The sequence below is a fragment of the Leopardus geoffroyi genome, chromosome C2 (genome assembly GCF_018350155.1).
Source record: "Leopardus geoffroyi isolate Oge1 chromosome C2, O.geoffroyi_Oge1_pat1.0, whole genome shotgun sequence".
Classification (NCBI taxonomy): Eukaryota; Metazoa; Chordata; class Mammalia; order Carnivora; family Felidae; genus Leopardus; species Leopardus geoffroyi.
Genome location: NC_059333.1, coordinates 138,611,168 through 138,638,182, shown reverse-complemented (window position 1 = coordinate 138,638,182; position 27,015 = coordinate 138,611,168). Strand labels below are relative to the sequence as shown.

The window sequence follows — 27,015 nt, the reverse complement described above, 5'->3', positions numbered from 1 at the left end:
GGAATCAAACCCCGTATCTGTCTCTGTGCTGACAGCATGGAGCCTGCTTGGGATGCTCTCTCTCTCTCCCTCTCTCTCTCTCTGCCCCTCCTCTGCTCGTGCTCTCTCTCTCAATAGAAATAAATAAACATTTGGGAAAAAAAAGAATAAAAAAACAGTTTTGCTTTTTTCCTTTCAATCTGAATGGCATTAAGGATATCTTTTACAAGTCTATAATAAAAAGGCAAACAACCCACTTAAAAAAAAGAGCAAACCATTTGAGCAGACACTTCACTAGTTGTATGGATGGCAAAGAACTACATACAGAATGTTCAATATTATTAATCACTAGATATTCACAAATTAAAACCAAAGACACAAAACATTACCCACCCTCAAGAATAATTAAAATTAGGGGCACCTGGGTGGCTCAGTCAGTTAAGTGTGCGACTCTTGATTTCTGCTCAGGTCGTGATCTCATGGTTAGTGAGATCAAGCCCCACATCAGACTCTGCACTGACAGTGTGGAGCCTGCTTGGGATTCTCTCTCTCCCTCTCTCTCTGCACCTCCCCTGTGTGCTCATTCTCAATCTCTCTCTCTCTCTCTCTCTCTCTCTCTCTCTCTCTCTCAGAAAAAATGAATAAACTTAAAAATATTTAAAAAAGAAAAAAGAAAAATTAAAATGAATAAAACTGATACAAAGTATTGGCAAATATGTGGAGTAATCAAAACTCATATACATTGCTTCTGGAATTTTAAAATGGTACAATCATTCATTTTTTTTTAGTTTCTTATGTATTTAAACATACACTCACAATACAGCACATGAATTTACACAAAAACTCACATGTGAGTATTCATACAGGCTTTGTTCATCATAATCTCGAATTGGAAACAACCCAAATATCTATTAACTGATGAGTGGATAAACAAATTTGTTATATGCTTACATTACTACTCAGTTATAAAAAGGTATAAACAATGGATACCTGCAATAGAGTGAGTGAATATCAAAAGCATTATGCTAAATGAAAAAAGTCAGACGTAAAGAAGTTCTTGCATTATTCCATTTATAATGAAATTCTGGAAGAGACAAATGACAAAATAAGAGTGTTACAAAATAAATCACTTGTTTTTTTTTTTTTTTTATTTTGTTGGTTGTGCTATTTGTTATAATCATGAAATGTTTGCGAACACCAGGGTCATGAAGGTTTTCCACCATGTGTTCTTCTAGGAGTTTTACAGTTTCACATCTTATGTTTCAATCTTTAATCTATTTTGAGTTGATTTTTGTTTATGGATGTTAAAAGAAAATTCCAATTTAATTCTTTTGCACGTGGATATCCAGTTTTCCCAGCAACACTTGTTGAATGATATTCTTTCCCCATTGTATATTCTTGGCATCGTTGTCTAAGATCAGTTGACTATGTATGCATGGATTTATTTCTGTGCTCTCTATTGTACTGTATTGGTCCATATGTATGTCTTTATGCCAGTACCATAATGGTTAGATTACTGTAGCTTTGTAATATGTTTTGAAGTCAGGAAATATGAGGCCTTCAGCTTTGTTCTTCTCAAGATGATTTTCACTATTCAGGATCCTTTGTGATTCCATGATAATTTTAGGATTTTTTTTTATCCCTGTACAAAATACAACTGAAGTTTTGATAGAGATTCCAATGAATCTTTAGATAACTTTGGGTAGTGTGGACATTTCAACAATATTAAGTATATTTATTAAGTCTTCTAAGCCATGAGCATAACATGTCCTTCCATTTGTTTGTGTCATCTATAATTTCTTTCATTAATATTTTGTAGTATTCAATGTATAATACTTTCACTTCTTTAAATAAGTTTATTTCTAAGTATTTTATTCTTTTTTATGCCGTTGTTAATATGATTGTTTTCCTAATTGCCTTTTCTGGTAGTTGTTGTTAGAGTATGAAACACAAATGGTTTCTGTATGCTGATTTTATATCCTGCAGCTTTACTGAATTCATTTACCATTTATCAACAGGTGTGTGTGTGTGTGTGTGTGTGTGTCTGTGTGTGTGTGAGCGTGTGTGTGTGTGTGTGTGTGTGTAGTTCTTTGGGTATTCTATATGCAAAAATATGTCATTTGTAAACGAGAGCAATTTCATTTATTCCTTTCTGATTTGGATGCCTTTTATTTCTTTCTCTTGCCTAATGCTGTAGCTAGGGCATCCAATATTATGTTGAATCGAGGTGGCATCAGTGGGCATCCTTGCATTATTCCTGATCTTAGAGGAAAAGCTTTCAGTTTTTCACCACTGAGTATGATATTAGCTGTAGGCTTTTCACATATGTCTGTTATTATATTGAAGTAATTTCTATTCATAGTTTGTTGACAGTTTTTTATCATAAAAGGATGTTCAATTTTATCAAATGCTTTTTTTGCATCTATTGAGATGATCATGTGATTTTTTTGTTCTCTATTTCATTTATTTCTACTGTTTTTTATTTTCTGTTGTCTTCTCCATAAACTTCATTTCTGTGTATTTATCCAGAAGAATGGAAATCAGGATGACAGAGAAATGTTACCAATCCCATGTTCATTGCAGTGCTGCTCAGTATAGCAAAGATATGGAAACAATCTAAATACTCATCGAGAGATGAATGGATAATGAAAATGTGGTACACACATACAACAGTATTATTTGCCTTGTAAAAGAAGGGAATCCAGAAATATGTGACAGCATGGGTGAACCTTGAAGACATTATGCTAAGTGAAATATGGAAGCAGAGAATTCAATAGTCACTGGCAGTGGGTAGGGGAAAGGGCAATCAGGAGCCGCTAATCAGTAGGTACAAAGTTTCAGATATTCATGGATATATGATATGCAAAGATAAGAGATCTGCAGTACAACATCGTGCTTATAGTTTACCATACTGTATTGTACACTGAAAAATCTGTGAGAAGGATCTGTCCCACATAAGCATTCTTGTCAAATTAAAATTAAAGTAAAGAAAAGAAAAATAACCTGTTGCTGCCAAAAACCATCAGTAGAGGAGAAGGCTGATTAAAAAGAAAGAGGAAATTTTCTGCGGGTGATAGAAATGTTCTATATCATGACGATAGCAGCACCTGCAGGCCTTAACACACTTATCAAAACTCATAACATGAGGCACTTAAAAGTAGTGATTTTTATTGTACAAAATCATATCTCAATAAAATTGAAACACACATACCCAAATGAGGGAGGAAACTGCAAAAGCATTATTTTATTCAATAAACTATACTCACCATGTAATTATTTAATTCTTCTTTTTTCTAGTAATCGAAAATATGTTAAGAGCTTAAGATTCTAATCAGCATGAAACAATTGAATTATTAAAATGTTTTGCTCCTAGTTCTGTCAAAACCATAGAAATGCAATCTTTTACTTAATTGATGCGGTCTTATCAATGTATACATTTATTGTTTTATTTTGTTCTTTGAAATTTTGACAGTAAGCCATAGACTCCTTCTTATTCTCAATTCCCTTGCTTCGTTTCCCAGCAGCAACTGTTTTGAATATAGATAATAGGAGCCTTCCAAACAACTAACAAAGCTCTTTGCATATACAGCTTTTTTTTTTCATACAGGGTCTCTGGGAAATGAGTCATGAAAATATAAATTGTTCCATGTTTCTACTGGTGAAAATATCATTAGCAGCTGGATTTCCCGAGGTGAAATTTTGGCAGCTGATGTGGAATTAAAATTTTGAATTGGCTTCTCTCGAAAAAGTTGAGCTTGGAGCCCTGTAACAGAAAGGAATCTAAATGGGGCTGGAGGAGATCTGTGTTCTTCTTTTGCTTTTTACCTTTGACTAGTCACGTGATCTTTGTAGGTCATAAATCCATGGGGTTGTCAAAATCAAGTGCAGCAATAACAGGCCACCACTACTTTCCTTTGTTTTTTTCAGGACAGCCACTAGCTCAAGCCCACAAGATTACGTTGGGTCCCACCTATCTGTAGCCTTGGCATGGATTTGTGTCTGGGTGCAAATTTCTTCAGCCACTCCTTTCAGCACTTCCCATTCTCATTCTCCAAAGTCGAGGTGTATCTTGGCGATGGGCAATGCCTTGGAGTCAGACCTAAGGTCCCAGAAAATTCTCAGTTACTCCCTATTCTCTTAGATCTCCCCTACATCACAAGTGTACTCAGGCGTTCTGCCTTTCCAGCAATATGTCATATTTTTCTGAAAATATTCCTGTTTTTTCATATGCCTGGAGGAAAAGCCTGCTTCACCTTTCAGCCATGGAAAAATCCCTAAAGCAATACATTGTACACTCTTGCTACCTGCTAGAATTCAAAGACAAGAGGAAAAAAAAAAAAAAAACAAAGGAGCACAGACAAGTTAATAAGTCAGTAATTTTCCCACCATGGAGTTTAGGATAAAGTGCTTTTTAAATCTGTAGAACCCTAACCTAACATTAAGAGACTTTTGAATAACTTGGGTATTACCTGTTCCAGGGCTGGGCAGAGGTGATGCAAAGGTGCATTGCTATAGGATCTATTAATAGGTGTGAGCATCTAGAGCACTCCAGAACTGAGAATCGCTTCTCGAATACTTTTTCCAAATATTCTTGGCCTGTTTCGCCAGCTGTGCAATTGTAACTAGGTAGCCTGTCCCCAACAAAGGCTAATGTGCAGTTCTTTCCCTGACTTCCATGGCCCAAGCCGCTAGGGCCTCCGTGTTCATTCTCACTTAGGAGCAGAAGTTTTCCCCATGTGTCACTAGCAGATTCACCAGAAATCACAACTGCAGTGTGGTGTCAGTGTCAGCGTGCTTTGGGGCCCTTCTGTGTTGTGCAAAGCTACTTCATGGTCTTTATCAGTAAGATTAACTTATTTTTGCTCTACTGGCCTCTTTCTGTGTGAATCTCCAAATATTTTTCTATACCCAGGCAGATTTTCTTACCCTGACATTGATACAGAAGTTGCAGGCAAGCTCTCTCCCTTAAAAGTCAAAGATGTGATGGGGCGCCTGGGTGGTGCAGTCGGTTAGGCATCCGACTTCAGCCGGGTCACGATCTCGCGGTCCGTGAGCTCGAGCCCCGCGTCGGGCTCTGGGCTGATGGCTCAGAGCCTGGAGCCTGTTTCCGATTCTGTGTCTCCCTCTCTCTCTGCCCTTCCCCCGTTCATGCTCTCTCTCTGTCCCAAAAATAAATAAACGTTGAAAAAAAAAATTAAAAGTCAAAGATGTTGATTCATAGGAGCGCTCATGAACCACAAAAATTCCATCTCTAATAATCAAGTCTTTTAAGCCCTTTCACTGAACATCCTGATGTTATAATATGGCAAATGTGGCTGAGGTTATTAAGGTTTTTCTCCCCAGGGGTATCTTTATACATCAGAGAACACTTACAGGACTATAAGAAACAAAAACAAAAACAAAAAAAACCCATATCCTTCCTGGAAGAGATTGTAATGCTGAAGGTGATCTGGATTAATGGAAACTGGCAGGGTTTGTTCAGTTCATCTTTCTAAAATGTAACGCTGAAAAAAATAATTTTTACTTAGATCTCCATATCAGTTCCGAGAGTAGATTTCATAACTGAAAAGAGATGTACAGAAAGAGAAGATGGAGAAAAAGATAGCCCCAGTTGCAGGAGCTACTGTGTCCTTGGTTGCTTTCAGGCATGAATTTGTGGCACAACCAAAATTATCGTGTCTCTCAGATTCCATTACACCAGAAGTAATTTTGTGCCAAAAACTATGGCCAAGAGGCAAAGTTAAATCTCCAGCCTCCTTTTCTCCTTGATTTTTTTTAACTTTATTCATCTATTTATTTTGAGAGAGAGTGCATGAGCAGGGGAGGGGCAGAGGGAGAGGGAGAAAGAGAAACCCAAGCAGGCTCTGCGCCTTTAGCACGGAGCCTGGTATAGAGCTCGATGTCACGACTGTGAGGTCATAACCTGAGCCAAAATCAAGAGTCAGATGCTTAACCAATGAGCCACCCAGGTGCCCCTCGCCTTTGTTTTTAATCAGCTGGGTTGTATAACAGACAGAAAATTTGCAGTACAGATATGCAACCTGTAATCTGGCATTTTCAATGAACTGGACCAAAAAGTAAATGACTAATGAGAGTTCCAACATTTTAACTCTAAGTGATTCTCTGGAAGAAAAAAGTTGCAAAGTCACACTAAGACCTGTGTGTCAGAGATTAGAAAATTCTGGATCTTTTTGCCGTTGTTGTTTGTCCCTGTTGATGGTTTAGTAGTATATCAACACATATTTTAAAATGTCAAGTGTACAATAGTACTATAAGTGAAACCAACATCTATAAAACCAATTCGAAAGTCTATCTGGATCTCTTAAATTATCTAAGCGTAGTCACAGGGGAACTATACCCTGATGTTTGTCTGTTTGTGAAGTTGAATAAGTCAGCTCCATGAAATTACAGTAAAATTTTTTAAAAAAAAAATTTTAATTTTAAATTTTAAATTTGTAAAACATTAGCTTTTTTGCCTTTCAAGCTAAATGAAAATACTAGTTCCCAGTAGAATGTGGACAATTTGATGATAGTGCAGTTTTGTTGATTATGACAAGTTCCTCAGAGGCCTAAATATTTCAGATATTAAAAATCTTTCACTGGGATAAAAATCTTTTTAAGTTTGTTCTTGAGAGAGAGAGAGAAAGCATGAGTTGGGGGGGCGGGGAGGGCACAGAGAGAGAGGGAGAGAGAGAAAATCCCAACCAGGCTCCACACTGTCAGTGCAGGGCCCAGTGCAGGGCTTGATCCCATGAACCATGAGAACATGACCTGAGCTGAAGTTGGATGCTTAACCAACTGAGCCACCCAGGTGCCCCTCACTGGGGTAAATTTTTAAAACGACGTCCTGGCACTGAGTTTGGACTGAATGTTTACCATGCAAAAGTTAACACCTCAACTTTGTGTATCATTTTTACAAGGGTTTCCTGTTTGATTTTTCAAGTAGGCTTTATTACCTCCCACTTGACATGGGAAAACTGAGCATCAGACGACTTCAACATATAGGTTGTCAGTGATAAATGCCAAAAGCACCATCCATTATGTCCAATCTGCTGATGGGCTGGAATAAAGCAACTGATTCTCTGGTCCCACATCAGGGTGAATTCCCTTTAGCAAGAACAAATTTATGAAACTACTGTTGAGGAGTGAAACACAACTACAACAAAAAATAATAACAAAGTCCTCTTCTTTAACTGAGTTTCCCCATCTGTGAAACAGGGATAATAATAAATCTTAGCCTGTTTTGTCTACCTCTCATGGTTCTTTTAAGATTAGAATTAGATACTATAGTGAAATTCTATTAGATGTATGTATTTTCAAATCCCCTGGCTCTGGCTTCTTTTCATGCCGAGTATCTCTCTAAATTCCAATGCAATTCCCAGAACGAGGATCTATATATGCTTCTAGTGTAATGCATTACTTTCTATCTTGTATTATCTTTATTTGTGAATGTATCTTATCTCCCTACTGGAGTGTCTTCCTGCATGATTCATGTCTTGCAACTTTGTTCCCATAGCAGGAAGCATGATGCTTTGAATGGACTTGATGCCAGCTAGAAAGTTAGCATGAATTTTCCCCCCTGGCCTTGGAGGTGCCAGTCCTCCCATTTCCACCCAGGACTCTTGGAATTATTCCTACCTGTCAAAGTCCATACTGCACAACTCTTTCTGTAAGAATATACCATCTTCTGGGGTTTCTTTCCTTTTCAAAATTGGTAATTCCTTAATTATTCCTGTTTGCTATCTCCTGACTTTAATGTATGTCCACTATTTGATAACTTCTTGGTTTTATTCATTTTTGTATTTCCTGAAGTGCCTAGTAGATTGTCTTGTATATTTTAAAGGCACAATAAACTTTAGTCGAATTAACAAATTAATGTTTTCAGTTGTTATTACCCTTCAATCAGAGTCTACCTTTCACTTGCCTGGATTATAGAATATGAGAAATATAAGTGACTTTGTATCCCTGGAGCCCACTTTTCTAAAACAGACATCAGGCTTGCATTTTTCCTGGCTGAAACTTAGCCCAAAGGGCCATGATAACTCTTGGGCCACTTATGCCACACTGGTGATCTTTCTGGCTGGCCCATTTTAAGACCCCAGCAAAACTCAAAATGATAGAAGAATTAATATCGATTCCCTGAGTGTTTCCACCTGGTTCTGAAACCCTCTTCCCCATACCAAAGAGTTTGTTCTGACACCATCTTCTAACTGGTCAGAGCTCCCCCACGCAGGATGGTCCTGTTCGGCTTGTTCTGATCACCCTTTAGCATTTGTCCAGAAAACTACTCTCTAGGATAAACCAGTTTCCAATAAAAGCCAACCCAGCTTCTACAGAAACTGTTCTTGGAAACTTTTACTCTAAACAGTTTCAAATAAGGAGTAAACATTCTTCAGAAAGTATAATGCAGTGCAATTTAAAAGAGAATAGATTTTCAGAAGTGCCCCAACAATGTCTGGCAGAATACTATTCATTTGACCTTAATGGGGGAGACTATAATGTTCTTGTTTTGAATTCTGTCTTTAGAAATGGCCTTATCAAAATAATACTTGTGCAGCAGCTTAACTGCTGTTTGACAGCAGATCAAATGTAGAAATAACCAAAGCTGAAAAGTACTGTATTCCGACGCCATTTTGGCATTCAAGAGGTGATGGATTGACTATGAGGCTGAATTAAGCAAGAAAAGACTTTTGTTTCACATTCAAAAGTTTTAAAATTATAAAACAACCCTTTGGGTTTCAATTCATGTTCTTAGGCCAATAAGTGAGCAACCATTCTAAAGATCTAATAACAAAATCAACATAAAGAAGCATCACAGTGAGCATCCACTATGGCTGCAAAGAACCTTCTGGTGAGCCAAGGTGAGCTTTAAGTGATCCTTCATGCTTATCAATGGCTGCCCAGCTTTTCAAAAAAAGGGGGTGGGGGGTCAAATTCAATTCATAACTGCTGGAAATAATGTGGAGGAAAATCCACATAAACAATAGAAATCAGATCTGACAGGAATCAGATTCCAGGATAAAATTCACTCACCTTCCTACATTACCTTCCTCTCCCAACTCCTTATTCACACATCCATCCAAAATAAGAAGTATTCTGACTGATATTCTAACTGGCTAGTCTGTCAGATCCCAGCTGACCTGCACAGGTGAGAAAATATTATATATTTAATTATTACTTATTTAAAAACCAGTTATCTATCACTTTTTCCTAAAAGATAAAGCAATGCCAAAATGATAGATAGTTTTTAGGTGAACAAAAAATTTAATGTTATAAATGGTAAAAGGTGATAGAATAAATTTGAGGTATGGGAGGATTTCTAGAGGAAGCTCAGAAACTAAAAAATTTATGAAAGCAAAGAATGCGTATGCATTTATGAAATTAAAAATAGTATTAACTAAATACATCATAGATGGCCTCACCAAAGTCAAAGTCATCATTAAAAAGTCAAAAGACAAAAAATAGAAAAAGCGTGTATAATTTGAAAGAAAAATAGTTAATATCCTAAGTATTCAAAAGAAGCCCTAAAATGACCAAAAAAACAGGGATATGCCCAATGATATAAACAGGCTCATCACAGAAAAGAAAATATTTTCAACCTCATCAGTGGTTCAGATAGTACAAATTGCAATGGTGATCTATTATTATTATGCTCATAAAATCAGCAAAATTTAATAATATCTGTCCCTACACTGCTAGATGAGAAGATAAATTGATGTACCAGTTTGACTTTTTTTTTGATAAAATATGGTTTGACTTAATAATGTCAAATTGCAGATATGATCTTAGGAGAAATCAAAGCAGGTAAGCATACAATTACACATAAGTGAATGTTCATGACAACACTGTAATAGCAAAATTCTGAAATTATATTCTGAATATAATTATCTGAATTATATTATATTTAATTATATTTATATATTTATATATTATATTATAAATATTATATTTATATATTTATTTTTATATATAATATATTTATATATATAATATAAATATATATTTATATATTATATAAATAAATTTATTTATTTATTTATATATATAATATTATTTATTATATTTATATATATATTTATATATTATATTCTGAATATATTTATCTGAAAATAAAATTCTGTTTTAATTTCAGATCTTTGAAGTCTTAATTTGTTTTAACTTGTTTGTTTTTGCAAGGGTTCATTGAACAGTACCTTGCCCCATGTCTGTGACCAATTTGCGGGAAAAGCCATATGGAGTAGTGATTTAGAGTTCAAGTTTTGGAGTTAGACCAAGGATAGAACTTAGCTTTGCATTTACTAGCTATGTGACCTTGAACAGGTGACTTAATCTCTTTAGATTCAGTTGCCTTGTTCATATAATAGGAATTACAATAATAGAAAGTCCTTTGTAGAGTGTAACGAGCATTGATGAAAAATATGAAAAATGCTTAGCATGTTCCCATGCTTATTGCTTAGTCCATGCTATTTTCATTATTACTAGTCAATTCCATTACCTCTAAAAAGCATGTTTTCTCATAATTTATCTTTGAAAGCAGAAAGGATGCATCTTAGCAATTAGTGGCAGCTTATAATTATAGTTATATGTACTTTAGTTAGTATATACTTATTTACATTCTATAAAATATAAGAATATAAAAATTATATAATATATAATAATTTATATAGTATGTAAATAAGGATGCAACTTAAAGTAGATAGTATCTTAGATTTGAAGAAACAAGTTACTGCTAAGACCTTTCTGGGTGTAGTTGACTTAAGCAGTAAGCATTAAGACCCTGTAGTAGATAGGGTCAGGTTGCCATCCTGCAGCAGTATCATAACCCGGCTAAGTCTCTCCTTCCCACCACTTTATTGCCACTCAGAGCCCCAGTTGTTTCCTAGCAACATTTGAAAATGTTCCTTGCAGGAGGTGCCTGGGTGGCTCAGTCGGTTAAGCGTCTGACTGTTGATTTCAGCGCAGGTCATGATCTCATGGTCCTGAGATTGAGCCTGGTATTGGGCTCTGTGCTGGGCGTGGACCCTGCTTAAGATTCTCTCCCCCCTTCTCCCTCTTCCCCTCTCCCCCACTTGCATTCTCTCTCTCTCTCAAAAAAGAAAAAAAGGAAAAGGGAAGGAAATGTGTCTTGCAGATTATAAAGATGTTCTAGACAAAGAAGGTCTTAAATCTGAACTAAAAACACTCTAACATGGGAGTCTGGCCACTTTATTGTGGACTTGTTGACTTATGCCTAAGTTCCGTATGACAACTTCTGGGAGCTCTTCCTGCTCCACAGTTCTGTGACCATGACCAAAGCATTCTCACACCTTTGTCTCTACAATCTATACCACCATGCATGGCGTCCTTTCTCCCAAACCCTCCAAGTGCCTGTCCTAAGCCTGTCCCTGACATATTTGAGAATCTCCCTACCATTTTAATCTTTTGCCCTGTGTTCATCCTCTGCACTGTCTCCACAGTGCGGTCTCCTTGGATTTTCCATTTTACCAAAATGACAAGAGCCAACACAAACTCATTTCATAATAACACTAGTCTTATAAATTGCGTTCATTTGTGTTGTTCTGAAATCTCTTCATTAAGCATTGTAACTATATTTTTAAGGTTTTTTCTCTTAATATACAGTTATGAAAATCCAAGTGCTTCTAAATAAAAGGGATAATTTGGCTTCATAGATTCCACAAGTCCTGAGACAAATGTGCTATGGTAGGTTGTTTGTTGTCCATAAATTCTCTATTGAATCTAGGCTAGAATTCTGACTTGCTTTGAACAATACAATGTGGAGAAAATGATGCCATGCAAATTCTGGGTCCTGGGCTTCAAGAGGTTTTTCAGCTTTAACCTATGCTCATTTAGAATACTTCCCTCAGCCCACATACTATGAAGAGGGCTGGGATGTGGAGAGAGAAGCCTACCTATGCCAGCTGTCCCAGATAAGTCCAGAACCCTATCTACGTATCAGCTAAACACAATTACATGAATAAGCCCAGGCAAGACCAGAACTCCATAGCCAAGCCACCATATTGCTAGACATAAAAAATTATTGTGGTTTGGAGACATTAGATTTGGAGTGTGTATTTCACACCAATAGGTAACTGAAAGAAGCCAAACATAGGCTGTCAATAGCCAGAAGGTGTTTCTCTGCATTAGAGGCTGAAAGAAAGCCTGTAGGAAGATACCTGAAAACAAACCTTAAAAAATAGTTTCACTTAACTGTTTTTATTAACTTTTGGTTCTCTCGTTCCAATGTTTGTGACATGTGAAAGGCTCTATATTTTATGGGACTATAAAGATAGTTGGACATCTTTTACAAGTCTTTCATGAAACCATCACAAATTGCTCTTCTAACAAGTTTCATGTCCTTACATAATGATTTCTCATTCTGCAACATGATTAGCTCACGGAATGGGGAGAAGAAGCCTGGAATAAGCTGGATGATACCTCCTGGTTTTCCCCTTTCTAAGAAATCGAAGATGGAGTGGTTCTAGAGTAAGGAGGTCCGCCACTTCTCGCCCAGGAGCCAAATCTTCCACCACGTTTTCATATGCCTGTGGGCTAAGAATGCTTTTTTACATTTCTTAAGTAGTTGAGAGAGAAAAATCAAAAGAATTCTAATATTTCAGGACATATGAAAATTTTATGTAATTCAAATATCAGCGTCCATAAATAAAGTTTTATGGGAACACAGAAATGCCCCTTCATTTACATGTTTTCATTTACATTGTAGTCCATGGTTACATTTTCACTTCAATGGCAGAGTTGAATGGTTGTGACGGAGGCTGCGCGCAATATCTAAAAGGTTGACCACCTGGGTCTTTGTAGTAAAAGCTTGTCAACTCATGGTCTAGAGTACAGATTTGAGCATTTTCTTTCTAGACTGCTATCATATGTTCTATCCCGTGGCGATGTTTGTCAACCCATAAATGAACACGCCCAACTGACTTCCTCCAGCTCCATTCACAGTCGTCACAGTTCAACGGAGATGTGTAAAGGTGCGTAAGTCCTAGATCTGGCTCAGGGAAGAATGAGGGGAGGAGAGAAAGCGAGAGAGTAGTAGCTCACGGATTAAGCATTGGATGATAACAACTGACAACATGACTCTAAAAACCCCATATTCATGTTTCTCCTTTGGTACTTCCTTGCAATAACTTGTTTTGTTTAGAGATCAAAGCTGTTTTTGAAGAGCTGGAATAGCAAGTGACTAATAGCATTCGTCCTAAAAGATCCTGTTTTTCCTTTCTATGTGCTTCCATCATTGGCACATTTCTCCAAAAGGTCTTATTTTGACCGTGTCGTTGAGAATAGATAAATAAATATATAAGTAAGAAGGCTAGGTGCATTTTTCCTTACCTGCCTGACCTTTGCAGGCTCCCAGGATCCATAGACTTGGCTCCCTTGCCACCCTCCCTCAAAAAGGTATTCCTAAAGTACCCTATAAGTTTCTTTCCTAAATCATATTCAGAATCCATTAATATACCTTGCTTCTACAGCTGTTGTAGGATTATGTAATAAAATATCAGGAAACCAAATTTAAGGAGGCATTTGGTTAGAGAAACAATAATTGTTAGGTCTAGAAGAATTATCTTATATTTTCTGGAAATGACACATCATTACTTACAAATGGAAGAAAGGAAAAACAAGTCTTCTTTCCTGTAACAATATAGTTTCAAGTATAATTTCTGCTTTACCAAGCAAGAACCTTTCCAAATAACATATAAAACCTTTCTTGCTATAGACTGCATGACTATTTCCCCATGTTTTTTAGCTTTTCCTATTAGACCATATGCTAATATTTATTACTTTTACCTTTTGCCTTAGTGAACTTATGTATTTGGTGTAGGTATTTTTAAAAATAATCTGACTTTGATTCAACCTCCAAATCACTTCATGTTTACCACATTTCTGGGAAGGCTAAGAGTAGTTCGGCAGGAAACATTATCCAGCTGGAGAATTTTGGAGGCAACATATGCTATTTTAACAACTTTCTAGAGGGAAAGCCTATTCTAAGCAAATTTTACAATGGAAGGATCATAAGCCATTTGCTATATAGTCTCACAGAATCTATTTAGTACTAAGAACTACATCTTTTTTTGCTTCTTTATCCCACACCTAAAAAAATGCAAACTATAATTATCTTCACTACTTTTTATCTTTCCTTCTTAGCTATTGAGCATCTCTTGTTTTCTGGTTAATTCTCACATACGTTGCTACCTTTATTAAATTCGAATTTAAATAATAACTTAATTATAGATAGTAAGTGTTCATATAAGACCAGTGAACAGGCAGAGCCATTTGCTAGGATATGTGCAAGGATGTGTGCAAGTAACAGAAAGTATAATTCAAAGTTGCCTTTTGAAAAATGGGACTTTTAATTAGCTTGCTTAACTGGGAAGTCTAAAGTAGGATGAACCTCCATGTTGGCTGATTCAAATGATCAGGACTCAAAGTGCCCCCTTCCTCCTAAAATGTCATAGGATGGCAAGAGTTGCATTCTTTCTTATTCACACTGGGTAGAAGAAAGAGAACTTTCCTCAACCCTTTTCCAGATAAGCAAAAAATAACTTTTTCAGCAATCCTCAATAAGTGAGTCCTTTGTGTCTCATCTGTCAAATTGTGGCATATGTTCATTCCAGAGTCAATCCTTTGTAAAGAGGGTAGAGCCCAAGATGAGAAGGTGGCGTCAGCTGTGAGTTTCATGGGCTGTGTGGCCATTTGAACACAACTAGCATAGTTCAGAAAAGAAAAAAAAATGGCTGTCTACTAACCAAACATCAATATCTACTTCAGGCACTGATACGTGTATGAAATGCAATGGAACTTTAATGTTATAAATCAACCTATACACCTTTCCTTTATTGTCTTTTTCAAATAATTTGTTGTTATGACTATAAAAAATCACAAATACATAAAAGATTTTCTTTTATTTATTTATTTATCTTGAGAGAGAGAGAGAGAGAGAGATAGAGAGAGAGAGAGAGAGAGAGAGAGAGAAGAGCCAATGGGGAGGGGTAGTGAGAGAGTAAGCAAGAAGCGGGGGTGGGGAGAGAGAGAGAGAATCCCAAGCAGACTCCATACTATCAGTGTGGAACCCAATGTGGGGCTTCAACTCACCAACCATGAGATCATAACCTGAGCTGAAACCAAGAGTCAACTGACTGAGCCAGCCAGGTGCCCCCATACATAAAAGATTTTGTATGTCTTTCATTATCACCACAAAAGTAAATCTAAAGTGACTTGCTTATATTTTCAATTGAAGAGCTCCTTTAAAATAACTTTATCTTTTATGTAATTTATTAAATGACTATTGGCTAGCATATTCAAAAACATTCCTTGGCTTGTAGCCACATCCTTGTCTGCTCAGCCTTCACATCATCTTCTCCACTGTGTGTAGTGTTGAACCTCCCCCCCGCCCCCCGCTTCTCTATTATAAGGATAGATGCGATTGTTATATAGCCCACCTGGATAATACAAGATAAACTCCTCCTCTCAAGACCCTTAATTTAGTCACATTTTTCTCACATAACATAATAATCACAGGTTCCAAAGACTAAGATATGGACATATCACTGGGGTCACCTTTTATCCCACTAAACATACCAGGCTACAAATCTGATTAAAAGAAAAATCAGTGACAAGTGAATTCCTGTCTATCCTGATCTCTGCTATGTTCCTGGTAACCAACACAACCCAAAGTCTGGTATAGTATGTACCCAATAAACATTTGTTGAATGGACGAGTTAGGATATGAGGGTAGAAAGTGTCCTGGTTCTGATAGAGTGTGTCTTACCGCTGAAAAGAGGCTGTGACTGAAGAGCATAGCTGAGGAAGTGAGGTTGGTTTTATATAAAATATTCAGATTCCTCATGAGAAAGTTTTTGACCACAGGGACGTCCTTAAGTGAAGTCAGTAACATAACTGAATATCTTTTGCATTCATCTTTTCCCTCTTGTGGGTGGGAAACAGAGGATACAAAAGGGAGCAAAGGTATTCATAGAATCAGATCAACTCCAGGTTGGGAAGGACCTGAAATGTTATCTAGTCCAATTCCACACCAGTTGGCAAATAATCACACCTGTAAAACACTGACAGTTTCCATTCAAATGCCCCAATGCTAGGCGTTACACCACCTGACTGTTCGGCCCATTTTATCACTGGGCACATCCACAAGGGTGAAGATGAATAAACAAAGCTTCAAAAGTATGTGACCCATTACACGGAATGTTGTCTGGGGCAGCCATAATTTCTAAGTTTTGGGAAAGTCTCTTAGCAAAGGGAGAGCACCTTCCTGTATTGTAAATTTCTCAGCTCATGAGAGGTCACTGGCTTTTCTAATCCCTGTGAATGCAAACATTCTATGAAATGTGAGGTTATTTCTCCTCAGAGGTAGGGACTGAGCACCAGTGGTTTTCAAATTATTTCTTGAAAGCAATGTTTATTATTTATCATAAAGCCCTGACAGAATGTGAATGAGTCTAACATACAAAATGCTAAAATGCAGACAACATTATAGAGAGGAGTTGATTTGCTGTAAGATTTGTTACATTAAAGAAAAATGCTGTAATTATTTTTCATGTGTATATTGGGCCAGTTTTAAATGAATGCAAATGTGAAGAAAAAGAATCAAATAAGATGTGACTTATTAACATATTCAATATTATAAAATTTAATCAAAAGAAAAAATTAAATACACGGGCTTGAAAGAGAAGAAAAGACAAACAAGCAAAAGATAAATTATTTAACAACACTGTCTAGAAAACCGATTGGGTTGATTTTCAATGTTTTTATAACTAAATCTGGAAAAATGATATCCATGCTAGTTAAAGGGAGAGTTCACTTTAATGTCAAAATGTTTATATTTTAAAAGCACATTTCCAACCCTATTTCCCACAAGATGTTCAAGTATGAACATGTGCATGTAAGCTTCCTTTAGTATTTTTAAACTGCAGGTTATTTTGGTATGAGTGCAGGGTTATGCAATATTAAATATATCACTAAGATAACATAGTTGAAATTGTATGTGTTGAAACCCACCATAAAAATCCAGAATTGATCAGATTCCGTTTCAGTTCCTTGCTGGAACCGTGGCCTGGGAAGCAGTTCTGTGCAAGTTTGCATTACAAAGAGGGGAAAGGGGTGCCCCTCTCCAATGGTTAGAAGGTAGTGGGGCTTCCGACTGCCTTTGTTCCTGAAGGTTGTGTTCGTGGGTACAATGGAGTTGATTTGAACCAGAGTGAAGCTCAGTAAATATTTATTGAACAAATGAGTAGCGAATTGGAATAGGTGACCTCTGAACTGAGCACAGAAAGGTCTGGGTTTAAATTCAAATACTACTACTAGCTTGGAACAGCACTGAAGTTTTCTTATTCCTAGTCCACGGCTCATTCATCAAGAGCAGTTTGCCAGTGAATTGATTATAAAAGGGCTGAAGGAATGTAGAAATAAAATTAAATACATAAAAGTTCTGAATACCAGCTATGTCTGCCCCACGAATTTGCATATATACTCTTTATCCTAGCATCCTGTGAGGTAGGTATGATTCTGTTCCTCCCCACCACAAGTGAGTTAAATTTTTAAGGAAATTATAGAACATAAGAGAAAGGGCATTCCAGGTAGCAAGGGAGAAGAAATTTTTAAGCAAAATGTTTTTACACAGTTATTGAATTGTGCTTTTAAAAGCAACCCCGAGTGTTGATTTGTTTTGAAAAGAAATGTCAAGAAAACATTTCCTTTCGTGCTTAGATTCCATCTTCAGTCTCACTATGGTACATAAATTCTGAAGTCCTGGAATCTGACATGTTTAGTTTTATAAAACTTTACTCTTGAAACCAAAATACTCGTTTTTTAACAGAATATTATATGTCAGTTTTTAAAGCCAATTTATGACACGACATCCGCCAAATGCACTCTGATGATAAATTAGATCAGTAACATGAATATTTTCCTCCAAATAATCCCAGGATTTCTGTATATCCCAAGGCAATGACATATATGGGCCTGCTGATGTTGTTTTCTTTCCAAGAAGACAAGGTTTCTTTGTACACTGCAAGCAAAATTTCCAGACACAAATATTTGCTAAGGAAAAGAAATCACAAACATAAAACACCTACTTAAAATTTGACGGGCACATCCCGCAAGTCTGCTAATAAAGACATTGTGAGCAACATGCTGGCCAGAGTTCACCTCATCCTAGACAGACAGGGCAGAGAAATGAAGAAGGAAAGCAAACAAACACTGAGTAAGAATGGCTAAGCAAATATAGTTTGGGCTACAGAGTTGAATTGACATCAATCAGCCATCAGTACAGATTATATGTAGAGGCATTGTATCCAAGAGGGTATCAGCTAAGGTTATTGCTAGTAGTTTTATACAAAAGAACTTAGAGCCTAAGATACCCAAGAAATGGTGACAGCTGCATCAACACTGTTAACATAACGGATCAATCCAATCAATTCAGCCAAACAGCTGATCAACTCAGTTAATCACGTATCAGTTCGATCAACTGCTGGACACAATGAACTAGAAAACAATCCCCAAGTACTCATGCCTGTTATGTATGTGTGGAGGAGACACTGTCAGTTTGGTGGATATAAAGATTGCATTTTTGCTAGAGTAAACAGGTGTAAATGCAAACATTTTTGGAGCTCTTCTACATATATTCTAAAATATATTCCAATAACTTCCTAGCATCTCACCCACGGAAACTCTAATCCAAAGCACCGTTGCAACCTACTGGGCTATTGCAACCTCTCCTCCCGACCCGTCCCACTGCCACCAGCTTGACCCTCTGTGGTCCACATTTTTTTTTTTTAATTTTTTTTTTTCAACGTTTATTTATTTTTGGGACAGAGAGAGACAGAGCATGAACGGGGGAGGGGCAGAGAGAGAGGGAGACACAGAATCGGAAACAGGCTCCAGGCTCTGAGCCATCAGCCCAGAGCCCGACGCGGGGCTCGAACTCCCGGACGGCGAGATCGTGACCTGGCTGAAGTCGGACGCTAAACCGACTGCGCCACCCAGGCGCCCCGTGTGGTCCACATTTTTAAGCAACAAAGTTATCTGCTCAAAAGATAAACCACGTCATGCCTTCTCTTTGATTAAAACTCTCCTTTGTTTTGCCTTCTATTTTGAATGAAAGTCAAGCTTTTTCCTACAACCTACAGAGACCTACTTGGTCAAGGCACAGCCTTCCTCTCTGACTGAGTGTCCTGCCATTGTCCTGCTAAGCCACTACAATCGCCTTTTTCTGGCCCTAATGCCTTAGATTGTGACTAATGCTGGGTCTCTGCACTTGGTGTTCCTTCCACCTAGAAAGTTCTTTCCTTCTCTCATCACTTAGATCTGAAGCTTCATACCTCAGAGGCTTGTTGTTCATTTAGTTTTTTTTATCATACAGATTCACTCCTGAAATAACACATTTTGTTGATTTGGATACATATTTGTTGTCTTTCCTCTAGAAGATAAACTTCATAAGACGAGATACCTGGTATGGAATAACATCCAACCCACACAGGTGTCAACATCCTAATCCTCAGAAACTGTAAATATGTTTCCTTACATGGCAAGGGGGCTTTAACCATGTGATTAAATTAAGGATCTTGAGATGGAAGGTTTTTCCGGATTATCCAAGCGGATCCAGTGTAATCACAAGGGCCTTTTTAAGATGGAGGTTGGGGCGCCTGGGTGGCGCAGTCGGTTAAGCGTCCGACTTCAGCCAGGTCACGATCTCGCGGTCCATGAGTTCGAGCCCCGCGTCAGGCTCTGGGCTGATGGCTCAGAGCCTGGAGCCTGTTTCCGATTCTGTGTCTCCCTCTCTCTCTGCCCCTCCCCCGTTCATGCTCTGTCTCTCTCTGTCCCCAGAATAAATAAACGTTGAAAAAAAAAAAAAATTAAAAAAAAAAAAAAAAAGATGGAGGTAAGAAAGTCGAAGTCATTAAGAGGAGATGTAAGGAGAGAACCGAAGGTTGGAATGATGTGCTTTGAAGATGGACAAAAGGGCAATGAAGTAAAGAATGCAGATGGCCTCTAGATTCTGGAAAAGGCAAGGAAATTATATTCTTCTTGTGTCTCCAAAAAGCACCCACCTTGACAGCACCTTGCATTTAGTCCAGTAAAACTAATTTCAGACTGATGATTTGCATAACTGTAAGATGATAAATTTGTATTGCTGAAAGCCACTAAGTTTGTGGTAATTTATCAGGGCAGCAACAGGATACTGATTCACATGTTGCTTTGTTCCCTACTGAATCCATCCTGTCCGCACCTGCCTGACACGTAGTGAAGAGTCAGTACATCTTTGTAAAACAAACAATGGTAAACCACATGCCAAAATTGCCTTATGAGAATACACGAATGAAGTGATTTAGACTATATATTGGCAAGACTATAATTATAAGCCCTATTTGCTGTTAAAAACAATAAAATTTCCCCCCTCTCTCATGCCTATTTCTCTACAACAAAACACAGTCATACATATGTTGATTATATCATTCCGAAGGTGTTTTAATATGACCCTTGCCAACTTGATGGTTTACTGAAAGCTATCCGTGAGCACACCTATCAGACTGTCCCCCTTGGAAGTGACCTTTGGAGACAGCATGTGTGGGATGAATATATGTGACAATATGGCCACAAACTTTTTCAGCACAGATGAACATTAGCTTAAAGGAATATTTTGTGTAGGAAATATAGCTCTAGTTTTTAGAAATTATAATCAACTCGGGTACGCATAGATTCGTTTCTTTGTAAAACGCATAGTGTTCATTTATGGTTTATATTTCTGATTAGTTTATCGACATGGTATTTCCATAGGCTCAGTTGTTAGTAAAAGGTAGGAAAGAGAAAAAGGGTAATGAGAAGAAAATGAATAAACTGTTAAGTCCAGTTTTTCTTAATATCCAATACAGCTGACTCATAATGGCATTTATCCAGGTAAATAAGTTGAAGATTAATTGCCTTCAATACATTGAGCCCTTTACCAATGCTCTTTGAATAGAGAGAGAAACATATGCTACAGATTTCATGTGTTTCTTCCTGCACTATATATTTAACTAATGGAAGGCAAACTTCAAAAGAATCAGAAATTACATTTGAATGAAGAGCCAAATGTCATGCACATTTCGAAGACTTCTTTTCTGGAGTTGTAGCTCCTGGGAGAATTACTCTTTTTATAATTTGTCATCCTTCAGCATTCCAAGAGTACTTGTAATTTTTCAAACTAGAGACACTCCAGTATATTAACATAATAAGGTGGCTGTTGGTATGATTACTGATCTCCTTCCTATATAAAATCTGGATGAAATATAAATTACTTAGTGTGTGAATTTAGTTCAACAAGTGACTTCTATGATCTAGTGTAGCATGCGTCATCTTGAGACACAAGTAAATGTAAACCAGGCTAAGGGGTACTGTTTGTCCACAAGTGCTTGTTAATCTCTTAAAAATATTTGACGTAGTCAGGAGGTCCTTGTAAGTCAGGGCTCTGAAACCTACAAAAGGCTTAGAATGATCCGTTTGTACAAGCAGATATGCATATGTATATGTGTGCGTGCATGAGTTTACGCATAGTTTGCACAACAGCCGATTTAAAGATTCGGGAATATACAATAAACAATATTCAGGGAGGTTGTGGGCTTGCTTTCAAATCTCTTCCTGTAAGACTATCAATCCCTGAGTCAAGTGTGGCATAAAAGTACCACTGGTGGTGACAGAACCTAATAAGAATTGAATATTTACAGTGTGTCAGTGTTCAAAGCATGTCACATGTGTTACCTAATTTTGTTATCACAATAACTATATGAGGGGAGTATTATTACAGTCCTCACTTTGAGATGTGGAAACAGAAGCACAGCGAAGGTGAGTTGATACAAGCTGTATAGTTGAGCAGACAGCTGGGCCAAGTTCTGTGCTCAGGCACTTTGACCTTGAAGCCATCACTGTTTCCTTCAGGTATGTCCAGGAGTTGACCTCAGGTGAGACCACCTATACCCTTGTCCTGCAGAAGGGCTTTCTGTCAATTTCCTGATTCTTGGTCAATCCTCTCCTTTCTTCTCTGTGTACTAATTGCAGAGAATTCTCTGGCTTTATTCCTGAAGTTGTTTAATCATCAACAGAGTCTTCATTACTGTGTGAATCTGTTTGTAAAATTCTGGAACGTAGGGAGTACATCCCCCACCCCCATTACAGGTCATGTTCTGCCAAGTGGCTGTTGTGTATGACCCCAGCCTTGCTTATTTCTCTGCCGGTCTGAACAGTGACAGCAGTTACCTACATCCCATATACTTAAGAAAGGAAATATCTTACAAGTGAACCTGCTACCTGAATCTCTCCTTAACCCCCACCTCTGTTTAGACGCCGATAACTCTATGGCTGCCTGTGTGCCCTCTCAAATATTTCTTCTGACTAGTGCCATGTAGGGGAATTCTAAGGGGAGTGTTGAGCTACCAGCACTGAACAGGCTGCTTTGCTGAAAACATAAGTTGTATGCTACCAGTCGTACACAAAAGCCAGGTTGGGGGATTGCAGTAGCCACTGTGGTTTCCCACCCACCAGGCATTCTCTTCTCCCATCTTGTTATTGGTAGAATGAGTCTTACATGACAGCGATGACAAAGGCCAGATATCGATTGCCCCAACTTCATTTGCTTCTCTAAATGATCATGTGACCTACTTCTGATCAAATAAAGAAAAGGAAACTCTGCTGCAGAGTTTATGGGAAAAATTAACCTGCATGATTTGAGAGAGAGAGAGAGAGAGAGAGAGATGGGCAAGGTTATCTCATTCTGCTGTTCCCACTCTCCTTTCCCCTGACTTGTTCTTAAATGTCGCACTGCAAAAACTTGGTGTTTGAATTGCTGCAAAATTGCTGCAGCCATTTTGTGGCCATGAGGCAAGATAATGGTAATGGATTGAGAAATGCAGAGCAAAAATAAAGAGCCTAGGTCTTTCAAGAGGTTTATAAGCCACTGACACAACCCCGGAACAACCTAACTGTTCACTGTTTGCTATTTGCAAGCAATATAAAAGGTTTCACCAATTTTAGTTTCAAATTTTGTTTCTTGAAATTAAAAGTTATTTAACTCATGTAGAGAGACAAACCATAAACACTGGAAGTAATTTGAGGAGAATACAAAATAGTGTTCATTCAAGTGGTGAAATAATTCTGACGATAAGGGCTGTAGATGAGAAAGGAAATGATACGTGAGTTTGACGCACACTTCATGGAGCTTGTGGGAATTTCACGTGGACCCCAGCTTCCTTTTGACATTCCAGATTGGAGTGCTTGTCATTTTAGAACATTATTTAGGGGGGAAATGTGTCTCATTCTTGTTTGAATTAGTGTGTGCACTTATTAAATACTGACGGGGAAAAATGTAAATATTAGAAGAAAGTGTTTCTTTATAAATGACCTATGTGAAACTGATGCTTATGAACCTTGAAGAATCTCAAATAGACAATTGGGTCACTGTTTAAATGATATGGGGGTCTCTATACGATCTTTAAACCTGAATATATTAATTTCCTAAAAAGGCATTTACAGATAACATTTTAAATGGAAATAATTTTGTTTGAAATGCCACATTATCATAATATGGTTACAATCAACATTATGGTGCAAAGGAGTAAGTCAGCATTTTCTTCACCATTTCCTTATAGTGTAAAAACAACCATTGAGTCTTCTCAGCTGGAAATTTTAGATCAATTTCTGAGTTTTGCCTTAAATTCTCTAAATTATTTATTAAGATACTAAACTTGTCCATTTTCACCCATAGCTAATATTTTCCACATACTCGAACTCTCATGTTGATGACACTACCAAGTGGAATCATTTGTCTCATTTCATTTTCTAGTTAGTTTTAACCCCAATCTGTATCAAGTTCTTAAGAGAAAAACTAGGCTATACATATGACTACACAACTATACATATATAGTTATACAGATGCAATAAATAACTATATATTGGTGTGTGTGTGTGTGTGTGTGTGTGTGTGTGTGTGTGTATGGTGGTCAGGATACATAAGAATATAGGATCTCGAGGGGCACCTGCATTGCTCAGTTGGTTAAGCATCTGACTCTTGATCTCAGCCAAGGCCTTGATCTCAGGGTTGTGAGTTCAAGCCCCGCACTGGGCCCTGTGCTGGGAGTAGAGCCTACTTAAAATAAAATAAAATAAATAAAATAAAATAAAATAAAATAAAATAAAATAAAATAAAATAAAATAAAAAATAGAATATAGTATCCAGTGAAGTGTAGATACAGACATACATGCATGTGAAGGTATGTGTACATGTGTATGTACACATACAGGCATGCATGTGCCTTTAGGCTTAAAGAAGAAAATATTGTTATTTATTGATTTTTTATATCAACAACTTTCATAAGTATACATATTATTACATTAATATACTCCTGTATATTGACAAATGTTTTATTTGGATAAATGGACTTTTTTGCTTGCCCCAGCGGTTGTTTTTATAAAAACACCATTGCTATATAGTTTTTAAATAAAAATTGTCAAAGCCTTGGATATTTTGTCTTGAATATAATGTTAATTTCAACGTCAGGGGCAAGTCTTTGCTGGTTTGCTCCGAAGTCTTATGGCCTCTGGTGGCACATTGCACTGCGATATAATGAATTTTGAAAGAAGTCATGTTTTCATTAGTCACCTTTTGTCATCAACTTTCAGTTTTAGGTTTGCACAGATGGCCATCCTGTGTTCGGGGAACTGACAGAAATGCACTGTTTTGCATTACTACAAAGCACAGTCTGTACCCAAAATGCTTTTCTTCACAATTGCATTTTGCTTTCATGCATCATTAAATAGTGTAATAATTTAATGATTTCTCAATAAAGTGACAACTTCACCCCAGGTTTGATGTACGGCCCTGTGCAATCCATTAACATAAATTGACTTTCAGTAAACTTAAGCAACGGAGACCCTTGGGAGTTACAGAGGCAGCATTTTTTTTTTCTCTTGCCACCTTACCTGACAAAGTGGCATAATCAGCTTGGATCATATGTGGGTATTACGTGCTCCATTTGCATTTACTGGTGTGTTCTTTGGAAAACATACCCTCTGTGGTTAAGGAGTTTTCTGCTCTGATATTGCTATTGAATTTTATTTCACTGGTTGAGTTTTCTGGCTCACTTCTGGGATATTGCTATTGACTGTGTGCAGAATTATCTCCTTGGGCCAGAAAATTCATCTGAACATAGCAACGCTTGACTTCATCCCCAGAGAGAGCCTGTAATGTCTGATGAAAAGAGAAGTGAATTAAAACAAAATGTGTTTATATACTACATACACATCGTGTGTGTTTGGGGGCATAGAAGAGGGCACATAGGTATGGGACATGTAATGAGTTCAAGTCCAGTAAGCCAACCTTTAGGATACAAATAGGAACTGCCAATATTCAGGAAGTTATTATGATGAAGTTTTGGGTACAATGATTCAAACCTTTAAGTTGTCTGAATTGGTATGTTACTAATTTGTATAACAACATATTTGGTCAGAATAAGCAACCATATCAACTGTGGTGTTGAAATTCCTACCTACTCTCTATTTATACAGTCTTTGAAGGTTTTTATGCAGCATATCATTAATGCCAAACAAGGTGTATAATGCACATATACAGTATAAATATGACAATAAAGACACCTGTGTATCCCCTCTGAGGCTTGAAAAGTAGAAAATTACAATATCTTTGAAGTCTCTTGTGTCACCCTTTTTGATTACAAACGCCTTCTCTTCTTGCTATCTTCCCAGGTAACTACTCTTCTGAATTTTGAGTGATCCATTTCTTTTGTTTACAGCTTTGTAACATACGCACCTATCTCTAGACAATATTTTATGCAGTTTTGGCGGTTTGTTTTTGATCTTTCTGTAAGTGTAAGATTCCACCTGTAGTCTTTTGTCACCTACTTTTTTCACTCAATGCTGTATTTTTGAGATTCCTCCATGTTGGTGCATGCCACCTTGGTTCTTTCCCAGTCCTGTTCTTCTCCAGTCTGTGGGCACACCTCACTTCACTAAGAGACTTTACCGAAGCTTCTTTCCAGAGTTTGCTCTCTTAATAATGCCAGTCAGCTTTCTTGTTCAGGACATCTGTTATACCTTTGCATGAGTTTCTCTAGATTATATACCCAGGAACAGAATCACTGGGTTATACGATTATGCATTTTTAATTTTTCTCATTAAAATGACAAATTGTTTTTGCAAAACGGCTGTACAAATAAACATGCCTACCGGCAAAGTATGAAGCTCCCTCTTGATTCACCAACACTTAAGTTTAGCTAGCATCTTACTTTTTCACAGCCGGGTGAGTGTGCAGTGGCATTGTCTCGTGATTTTAACTTTTCCTGATCACCAATGAAATTGGACATCTTTTCTCAAGCATGGTGATAATTTTTTCTCATCTTCCTTGAAGTGCTCATTCAAATCTTCAGCCAAATTTCCCATTGCATTTTCCTCATTCTTCTGATTAATTTTTCTTTCCTTTTTTTTTTCCCCATTTCCCCACTCACCTCCCCTCTGGCAACCACTCCTCTCTTTTCTGTATTTAAGATCTTATTTCCAATTTTAAAGGGAATGGATTTGGGGCGCCTGGGTGGCGCAGTCGGTTAAGCGTCCGACTTCAGCCAGGTCACGATCTCACGGTCCGTGAGTTCGAGCCCCGCGTCAGGCTCTGGGCTGATGGCTCAGAGCCTGGAGCCTGTTTCCGATTCTGTGTCTCCCTCTCTCTCTGCCCCTCCCCCGTTCATGCTCTGTCTCTCTCTGTCCCAAAAATAAATAAACGTTGAAAAAAAAAAAAGGAATGGATTTCACATTTTATTTGTAAATATTATATCAGATGCATACATGATACATATATATTTGTTCATATATATATATATATATATATATATATATTAAGTGACTTCTATTGGTAAAAATAATGCTCTCAACGTTTAGTAGGTTGGGTGTTATTTTAGTTTGTTTTTGTTTCTATGATCAAATATTTTTAAATTATAAAATGCTTAATAATTTTCCAATATGTTATAATCATAT

At 37.3% G+C, this 27,015-nt stretch overlaps 1 protein-coding gene and 1 long non-coding RNA gene across 3 annotated transcripts in view; both read left to right on the top strand.

Annotated features, from left to right (window-relative positions):
* The window catches only part of ZNF385D (zinc finger protein 385D), an 896,556-nt gene that overhangs the window by 509,301 nt on the left and 360,240 nt on the right, over positions 1-27,015 (top strand). The window lies entirely within an intron of this gene.
* On the top strand, positions 18,918-20,435 carry LOC123575686. The gene is made up of 2 exons (XR_006700931.1): positions 18,918-19,639; positions 19,886-20,435. It is a non-coding gene; the product is annotated as an uncharacterized LOC123575686 (long non-coding RNA).